Raw genomic sequence first — 10,160 nt, 5'->3', positions numbered from 1 at the left:
TTGGTGTCTGATTTTCATAGTAGAGCTTCTTAATATTTGATGATGTTTGACTGTTGACTTACTCAGGAGTGAAGCACTCATATGTGTGTGTGTGTGTGTGTGTGTGTGTGTGTGTGTGAGAGAGAGAGAGAGAGAGAGAGAGGCTGGTGACTTCACCAGGGTGGGGGACCCTGGAGCATCCAAACTAATTGGTTGGAACCTTGTCATTCATATTTTCAAAAGATGTTTCTATTGTGCAGGGTACAGAACTTGGCTGGAGGGGGGGCTGTCCCCTTCTCTGGAGCATCCTTAACTACCAAACAGAATATACATTTTTTTTTTCCCCTGGAGCTCATCAGGTTCCTTAGAAGAGAATCTTTCAGTCTTCCAGCTCAGGGGCAGGTACCTGGCTACCAAGGTTCCAGGACCCTATTGGGAGAGGAGCCGAGGGTCTCTCTGGTCAGTCCCCAGACATGCAGGTACTCATGTAGTAGTTCCTGCTCTCTGTATTAAAGGTGCACCTTGTGGCTCAAGCGGTAGCGTGCTCGCCTGGCATGCGTGCGGCCCGGGTTCGATCCTCAGCATCATATACAAGCAAAGATGTTGTGTCCCCCGAAAACTAAAAAAAATAAATATTAAAAAAAATTCTCTCTCTCTCTCAAAAAAAAACGTGCACCTTACCTTATCTTGCCCCAGGATTAGCAGCAGCAGCAGCATCTGAAAATCTGTTAGAACTGCAACTTCTCAGGCTCCACCTGGGACCTGAAGCTCTGAGGCCAAGCGTAGCCATCAGTGGTGTGTGAACAAGCCCTCCCAGGGATTTGGATGCTTGCTCACATTTGGGGATGCCTTCTCCAGCCTTTGGTTGGGAAGTGGGGAGAACAGTGGGGAGGAGGTAAGGTAAGTCACGTGAACAGTCAGGTGTAAACCCTTCCATTTCCAGCCTCGCCCGCACACTGTCCACCTTCAGAAGTCCCCGGGGACCCCAATCTTCATCAGATTTTATACTAGACAGCGATGGCTCGGTGCCTCTCTCCAGTGTCCGATTTTTCTTTCTCTGGTCTCAGACAGTTTCAGCTCTTTCTCCTTCTTTCCAGTTCCAAGATTTTATTGTTCTAAGATTTTATTGTTCTCGTCTCCTTTGCGGTTCTCTTTATTCTTGCAGTTCGTGTCTCTTTTAGTCCCTTTGCTGCCATTTAAAGTGAGGTTGTAGGAGGATATTAATCCACCAGGTTTTACTAGAGCCTCATGATATAGATTAAGTGAGTAAAGAATGCTGTAGAAAAAAAACATCTATTTCTGTGTATAACAAAGAAAGAACAAAATCACGATATGAGTTTGTGTGTTTATACATGCTCGTACATGTATATTAACACAGACGGGTGGATTTACATCCAACTGTTCATGTGACTTACCTTAGGTCTCTGAGGAGACGTGCAGGAGAGAGGGTGGGGAGGGGAGGGGAAGGGTTATCATTTTTAAAATGTATTTGCCTCTGAATTATTTACAAAGAGCAAGTATTACTTGCATAATTCAAAATATCAAAAATATACATGCTTTGCAAAAACTGATATTTATTTTTTAGTGTATCATAATACATAACAGTGGGATTCATTTCTACATATTCATAAATGCAGATGACATACTTTTCTCCATTTCAATACCCAGAACCACCCCAGCCCTCTCTTCTCCTCCCTCCCCTATACCCTTTCCTCTACTCTGTTGGTCTTCCTTCTATTTATATATTAATTTAAAAAATATTTTTAGCTGTAGATGGACACAAAACCTTTGTTTATTTAGTTTTATGTGGTGCTGGAGAATGAACCCAGTGCCTCACACGTGTTAGGCAAGTGCTCTACCACTGAGCAACCCCAGCCCCTATATATTAATTTTAATTGATATACAAAAGTGGAGTGCACTGTGGTATAGTCAGACATGAACCTAGTCGATTCATTTGGCTGATTGCATTCCCTCCCCTCTTCCTTCCCCCTTGGTCCCACTCTTCTCCTCCACTGATGTCCCTTCTTATATAAAACCGACATTTTCCAAATTCACACAGCAACCTGTGTGACCCGCTCAGAAGCTGGCAGGTCTGGGCTTCAGGGAAGGAATATCCCTAACATCCAGATGGTGTCTTGCATGTGGGCTGGGCCAGCACAATCTGAATAGTCAAGTGTTTTTATCTTTATATCTGTACATTCTAAGTGAGGGCTCTCAGGCTTGGCCTCATTTTAGACTTATCTGAAATACTTAGGAAATGCCTCATCGTCCCCCACTTCAGACCAGTTAAACCCCTAGGTGGCTCTAATGGATAGGCAGGGTTGGCGTTCATTTAGGTAGACGTAGATTTTAATCAAGTTTTAAAAGTCGGTTAAACCATCTCTCTGGTGGGGCTCAGATCTTACAAAAAGGTTGCTTTACTGGAATTTAAAAATTCTTCAACTTTCTTACATCACATAGCACAATACTACAAGATTTTGGTCTCGGTCTTAAAAAAAATTAGCCAGTTTTGGCTTTGCTAAGAACCCCAACAATGAGCTCCATCCACATAGATCTCATGGCATTCTCCAGCTAGATGCTCCCTCATGGGCCTTAAAGATCAGGCAAGTTTTCATTTTACAGACAAGGAAATGTTACCCAGAAGGATTCATTCACAGATTTACCTCATTGAGGGTAGGTGGGGAGGGAAGACAGAGAAAGAGAGGGAACGAGTGTGGGTGGGGAGAGGAGGAAGGGAGGGAAGAAAAGAAGGGAGAGGAGAGAGGGGGCGGGGAGAGAAAGTGCTCTAAAAGATCTCTGTTATTTTATAGGTTTAAGTAACTGGTTTATTTTGTTATGTCAAGAAGGTTCCCTAAGGATCACTTGTACTTATCCTTGAAAAAAACCCGTCAAGGTCCAAATAAATTCTTGAGAATGGCTCATCTCTTCTTCCTTTTGGATTTATACTAACGCAGGTCCTGTCCTTGGCCTCTTGCAAAAAGCAAAGAATAATTTTTTAAAAAAATTCCATATCTTTATCCAATGTGCTTCTCTAGGATGGACTGTTTTCATCTTTGCAGTTTTATTGAAAGTGTTTTGCTTCAGAAAGAAATCCTCTTGGCTTAACCTGAAATGTTCCAGAACAAACGGAGCTGCGTGAGCACAGCCTTGGACCACTGGCTTACACGCTGGAGAGCCAGGGAAGCCTGGGCCATTGTGCTCTTCTGACTGCGGTTGAAGTGAGTGGATGAGTGTTTCAGAGCAGAAAATAGTTGGTTCATGTCATTCACCTGGATTCCAAGTTCAGGGGGCAGGAAGAAAATGAACGCTTATTGGATGAAAATGTGTTGTTGGGTTTTCTTGTATTAAAATCACATCTCCACACTGGCCCATTACAAATGTCCTCTCTTGGGTACCTTATCTAACATGCCGTTATGACTTCCCAGGTGTATCTATTAGCCTGTTTGTTTGGTTAAACCATTTACATATGTTGGATTGACATATTCCCATACAGACAGAAGTGTACATTGTCTCGGGGACCATCATTTCTTCCTGTCACATCACATGGAGAGATATTTATATATAACTCTGTTGGCTCACCAGAAGTCCTTGATGCCTTATATTCTAGCTACCAGTTATGGCTTTGAAAAATGCCAGATTGGTTAGTATATAATTTATTTTAATACGAAATTTACATACAATAAATCCTACCTGTTTTAAGAGTACAATTCCATTATTGTTAGTAAATATACAGAGTTGTGCAATCATCAACACAATCCAGTTTTAGAATATTCCCATCATCCCCAAAAGAGCCCCATATGTTAATTTGTAGTTAATCCCTATTCCCAGCTAAACTCCAGGCAACTAATAATCTACTTTCTGTAGATTATTATGCCTTTTATGGACATTTCATATAAATGAAATCATCTGTTCGACAGGTTTCTTTAACTTAACACAGGTTTTTTGGTTTCATGCAGGTTGTAACATATAGGTTTTTTAGGTTCACCCAGATTGTAGCATATGCTGGCAGTTCATTCCTCTTCGTTGCTTAGTACTACTCCCTTGTATGGACAGTTTACATTTTGTTTATCTATTCACCAGTTGATGGACATTTGGTCTGTTTTCACTTTTTGGCTATTATAAATAATGCATGTAGGTTTTATGTGAACACTGTTTTCATTTGTGTTGGCACCTAAGAGTAGGATTGCTGGGTCATATGACAAGTGTATGTTAAATTCTGTAAGTAGCCACCAAACAGTGACTGTATAATTTTGCATTCCTGCCAGCAATTTAGGAGGGCTCCAGTTGCTCTCAGCATTTTAAGTTGTTTTTTTGTTGTGGTGGTGGTGCTGGGGATTGAACCCAGGGCCTCATACATAGGAGGCAAGCACTCTACCAACTGAGTTATATCCCCAGCCCCTTAAGTATTTTTTTATTTGAGCCATTCCAGTGGGTATGTGGTGGTTCTGATGTGCATTGTTGAGTATTGTTTCACGTACTTACTAGCCATTTGTATGTCTTTTTTCTTTCTGGTGTATTTTTTCCACATTTTTTTCTTCTTTTTATTTTTTTTTTTTAATTTTTATTGTTGGTTGTTCAAAACATTACATAGTTCTTGATATATCATATTTCATACTTTGATTCAAGTGGGTTATGAACTCCCATTTTTACCCCATATACAGATTGCAGAATCACATCAGTTACACATCCATTGATTTACATATTGCCATACTAGTGTCTGTTGTATTCTGCTGCCTTTCCTATCCTCTACTATCCCCCCTCCCCTCCCCTCCCCTCTTCTCTCTCTACCCCCTCTACTGTCATTCATTTCTCCCCCTTGTATTATTTTTCCCTTTCCCCTCACTTCCTCTTGTATGTAATTTTGTATAATTTTTCCACATTTTTATTGGTGCATTATAATTGTACATAATGATGGCATTGGATGTTACATATTTGTACACACGATATACATAACTATATTTTGGGCAGTATCACTCCCCAACACTCTCTGGCTCTCTCCAGCCCTCTATCTTGGGTCCCTTCCTCTGCTGATCTCCCTTTGATTTTCATGAGATCCCTGCCACCCTATACCTTTCTTTTTTTCTCTCTCTCTAGCTCCCACATAGGAGAGAAAACATACCACCCTTGTCCTTCTGAGTTTGGCTTATTTCACTTAACATAATAGTCTCTAGTTCCATCCATTTTCCTGCACCATTTGTACATATTTAGCAATTACTTTTCTTTCTTTCTCTTCTTCTCTCTCCTTTTTTTTTTTTTTTTTAATCCCCTAGTCCTGGGCGTTGAATCCAGGGCTTCGCACATGCTAGGCAAGCACTTTACCACTGAGCTACATTCCCAGCGTTTTACAAAATTTTTAGTTTGAGAAATGGTCTACATTGTCCAGGCTGGCCTCAAATGTTCAATCCTCTTGCCTCAGCCTCCCCTTGTAGCTGGGATTACAGGTGTGCACCACTGCATAGGACTCTATTTTTCTAATTTCCATGAAGCTTTATTGTGTGTAATGGGCCTAAACTTCACATATTTCAAGTGTTCAACTTGGTTTTTACATGTGTATAACCCATGAAACCCTCACCACAATCATGATAAAGAATATATCCATCATTCTCAGAAGTTTCCTTACAGCCATCTGTAATCCCCCAGCCCCCTTCCATCCTCCATTCCCTGATGATCTGCTTCCTGTCACTCTAGATTAATTTCACACTTTGAGAATTTTATGTAAATGGAATCATGAGTATTACTCTTCTTTTTCCTAGATCCTTTCAGCCTTACTGATTTTGAAATTCATCCATGAATTTAATGATTGATCATTCATTCATTCATCTTATTGCTAAGTATTTACCTCAATTTATTTATCCACTCACTTACTGGTGAGTACTGGGTTGTTTACACTTTCTGGCTATTACAAACAAGGCTGCTATAAACATTTGTGTACAAGTCTTTGTATGAACATAGCTTTCATTTCTCCTGGGTCAATGCCTTGGAACTGAGTGGCTGGATTATAAGTTAGGCCTATGTTTAACATCTTCAGAGACAGCCGAACTCTTTTCCACAGTGGTCATACTGTATTCAGGTTGTTCTACATCCATGATACATTCATACCATTCTTCTGTATAGCTCCATATTTCCATCTGGTATAATTTTTCTAATGTCTGAAGATAATTTCCTTTAATATGTGCTGTGGACCTGCCAGGGATATATATATACACGGCGTTTTGAATGTCTTTATTTTACTTTCAGTTTTGGAAGGTATTTCCCCAGGGTCATAGGATTTTACATTGACATACTTAATCCTTTTTTCCTGACTTACACTGTTTCCAACTGGAACTCTGCTATCATTCTGACCTGTGTTCCTCTGCACATAGTATCTCTTTCTCTCTTCTCCCCACCTGCCCGGGATGCTTTTAAGATTTTCCTCTTTATCTCTAGGTTTTAAGAAATTTGAGTATGATGTGAAATCGGTGTAGTTCTCTTCATGTTTATTGTTTGGAGTACACTGAGCTTCTTAGCTCTATGAATTTATAGTTTTGTTCAATTTTGGAAATTTGAGGCCATTTTTTTCTTCAAACTTTTTTTCCTGTTCCATCTCTCCCCTCCAATTCAAGGACTCCAATTATCTTACAATAGCTTATTTGAGATTACCCAAAATAAAAACAACTGTAGCCCACAGGTGAGACAGAGAGAAGATAATTCACCTGGTCTTCGGGACAGCCTTGCAGAAGAGCAAGGAGGAAGAAATGGTCAAGGTGAGAGACTGAGAACAGGGTGGATGAACAGTCAGAAGTTCTGTGTTCAAATTGTACCCAAATCAACTATTTGATCTCAGGTCCAGACTTTTATCTTTCTGGATCTCAGTATTCTCCATTGTAAAATCTGGGAGTTGTTCCAAATGATACCCAAGGTTCCCTCCAACTTACTTTGTTAAATTTTTTTTTTTTTTGGTTCTGGGTACATTTTGGTGGTGGTAAAGGGAAAGAAAGAGCTGCAATGTAATATCCTCACAGCCTCCTGAAATCTATTCATCTTCTCTTTTTTTAATATAACTAGTTACAATGAGAGTCAGGAAACTAGGTTGTCAGGACCAATCCTCTCACTGAAAACAAAAGCTGGATTTAAAAAAAATCCTTTAATGCATTTAAAGAGCCTGGAAAGATAGTAAGAAACTACAAACCAGATAGAATGTGAAAGCCACATTGGCTCATCCAAGGGAGTTGATTTTTTATTGGCTTAAGTCCCTAAAGATGAGGAGTTTCATAATTTCTCTTCATCCAGTGGAGGGGATAATGACATAGAGAACTAGATTAATTTCCACAATGAATTTCATGTTCAGTATTGGTTGTGTCCAAGGATTAGAATGCTCTGTCTGAATTAAAGCTGTCATCATATAATAAGGTTCAAGCTGAGCTTTTAAATCATTAAACCATTTGACATGACCTCCAAGATCTTATTTTACAACCAGAAATTGTTAAACCATATTCCCTAGTCTTTCTGCAGGTATAAAAAAAAAAAAAGTGACATCTCACTGGGCCCAGCTTTCCCCTTGTCCTACCACCTATGTTCCTGGTTTCTTTTCATTTCTTCCAACAATAAGGTATTTTGTGAAATTGAGTTACAATATCATTCTTTTCCAATCTGTCAGCTCAGATACTAATCACAGAGCAGGTCAATGTGCTAGCTTTTGTCAAAGCCATTTCTGTTTTAGATTTGTCAAAATCGTCCTCTAAAGGCATGTGATTACACTGATGAGCCATGATTCAACGAAACTTCAATGGGGTCACTTCTAATCTGGCCAAAGAGGACAAACAAGCTCTTTGTGTCTTACAGTTACCAATATTGGCCCACAAGTTTGGGAGGATCATAGAAAAAACTCCTGGTCAACCCAGGACAGCCCCAAGATTCCCCAAGGAAACTATCACAGCTCTCGAATTATGGCAACCAGGACATGAGCAACACTGCAGGCGCGTGGACGTCCTAACTCTTGCTTTGTATTTTCCATATGAAGCATTTGTGACTCCATGGCTTGGGGGGGTGACTGAGGTTCCATGAGAATGACACACATATGGTCTGCTATGATATACAGAGGACAGCTGAGGTAGACTCCAGTGGAGAAGTCTCTTGGGGGTTATTCTGTCAAAGGTCGCCCTTTTAAGGTTTCAATTCTCGGGGAGAGGCCATTCCCCCATCCTTTAATTCCTCAAAAGACAGTTGATGCTGGAAGGCTTTTGTTTCTGTTGCTTTTTCCTAGACATAGGCATTCCCAGTGCATAATTAAAATTGCAATATAGTATTCTTGCCTGTAATTTTCAGACACAATTAGGCTATCAAGCAACCTTCTGGATCAAGAAGTTAGTTCTCCTCATGGGAGTAATATTTTGTGAAGCATATGGCCCCCACGCACAACAACACACCTTTTACAACAAATATTTGAGTACTTAACAATATGCCAGGCACTAATCCAGTGCAGGAGACACCGAAGCACACAGAAACAAAGTGTCCTTTATCATTACCAATTGAGTATTTCTCGGCCAGTTGACTCGATTACTGGAACCTCCCTCAAGATCTGAAGTACTGTGAATTGCATTTAAATACTACTTTGAAGATTAAGGTTGACTTCAATGGCAAAGGAGATGACAATCTCTCCACCTTACTACTCACCCATCACCGCCCCCAGCAAAACACACACACACACACACACACACCAATCTTTATACCCCCTGGCTTTGGTGGTTTTCAAACCAGTACTCATGGTACCATTTATTGGTTTAAAGATAAAGATTAAACATCAAAACATCAGCTGCAGTTTCAAGTCACATACTTAGTGCATATTTATTTTGTTATGAGGATTTAGAAATTCAGAGGATTCTTTTTAGAGCCAGGATGGAAAAGAAAAAATTGAAATACAATAAAAAGAATGAAGTCTAAGCTTTGACCTAAAATATCACACATTGACTCAGATTCTTTTTGCTTTCATATGCCATGAGGATTTTTTTTTTTTTTTGGCATTAAATTGACCTTATCTGTCAAACCCAAAGACTCAAGGCTGCAATACAGCATTAAGCCTTTGTTCTCAACCCTTTTACTACCTTATGTAGTTTGTAGGAAGCTAGACTTTAAAACAATCATAATACAGTATCTGTTTCCACAAAAGATAGGATTCTTTGGGTTCTGAAGTTAAATGAAGATTGTTTAGTTCATTCTTGTAAAAGAGGAAAAAATATCTTATTTAGAGAATTGATTTATTTAGGACAGCCCAAATTTAAGGGAAATGCCCTCCACCCCCTTTCAGCTCAGATGGGCTGTTCATTAGCTGGACTGAATCACAGAGAAAAAGAAGAAAGAGTCTAGACAGAAAATGCTGCTATCTCTGCCACAAAAGCAGCCACGTACATGAAGGGTTTAATTCACTTCATGTGGTCTGGGGCTCAGCTGAGATGGCAACGGGACATCTGGAACACAGATGAACCTATTTTTCTGATGGAGGCTGGTAATGGTACAATTCCTCTCTGATTAGCAATCTAAAATATGCAGCCTCTTTGCACCTTTATCCAGCTAGGAAAAAGCTGTCTCGGGAATGAATATCAGGATTCTAGGCAGAATAAATGATTCAGGTGAGATGAAAGGGCCAATAAAAATTTTAGTTCAAAGCCCAAGGCTGCACTGAACCTATTCTGTTGAGAATCAACATCACTGGAGAACTAGTTTTGACTCTGACCCTCTAATTGCAATTGCTCTGTGGACTCAGAACCTTTGATAGCGCTGGGAGAGAGGTCTGTTCTTTTATAATTTCAACTTAACCCCCACCAAGTGGTGTTGCAAAGCCTGCAGAAAAAAAAAAAAAAAAAAACTAACCCCTACCACCATCATTTCTGTGACACTTCCATCTGGGCACCCCAGATAGGCAATTTCAGAATCTGGAACGTGTAGACACTTCAGACAACAATTCCCACTTTCCTTTGCTCAATTAAAAACTGAATATTGTTACTACTCACTTTGTTTATTCTTACAAGTAGCTATTCTGGTCATCTGGCCAAAATAATGCCCTTGTCCTTCACTGTAGATGACAGATGAGTGATAACTATTACAAATGAGATAAATTTATCTTAAGGTATCCTTGGAAACAGCAAACAGATCTGGAACAGAGGACCACACGTCAGAGATTATTAACTACTTATTTTATTTTTCTC

The 10,160-nt window shown here is 39.8% G+C and overlaps 1 non-coding gene across 1 annotated transcript; it reads right to left on the bottom strand.

Moving 5' to 3' along the window:
- Positions 1-4,299: 4,299 nt before the first annotated feature.
- Positions 4,300-4,372, bottom strand: Trnar-ccu (transfer RNA arginine (anticodon CCU)). Its single transcript has one exon. It is a non-coding gene; the product is annotated as a tRNA-Arg (tRNA).
- Positions 4,373-10,160: the final 5,788 nt, after the last annotated feature.

Source organism: Marmota flaviventris, chromosome 19 (genome assembly GCF_047511675.1).
Source record: "Marmota flaviventris isolate mMarFla1 chromosome 19, mMarFla1.hap1, whole genome shotgun sequence".
In the NCBI taxonomy this organism is placed as follows: Eukaryota; Metazoa; Chordata; class Mammalia; order Rodentia; family Sciuridae; genus Marmota; species Marmota flaviventris.
This window is presented reverse-complemented; position numbering and strand designations above follow the sequence as displayed.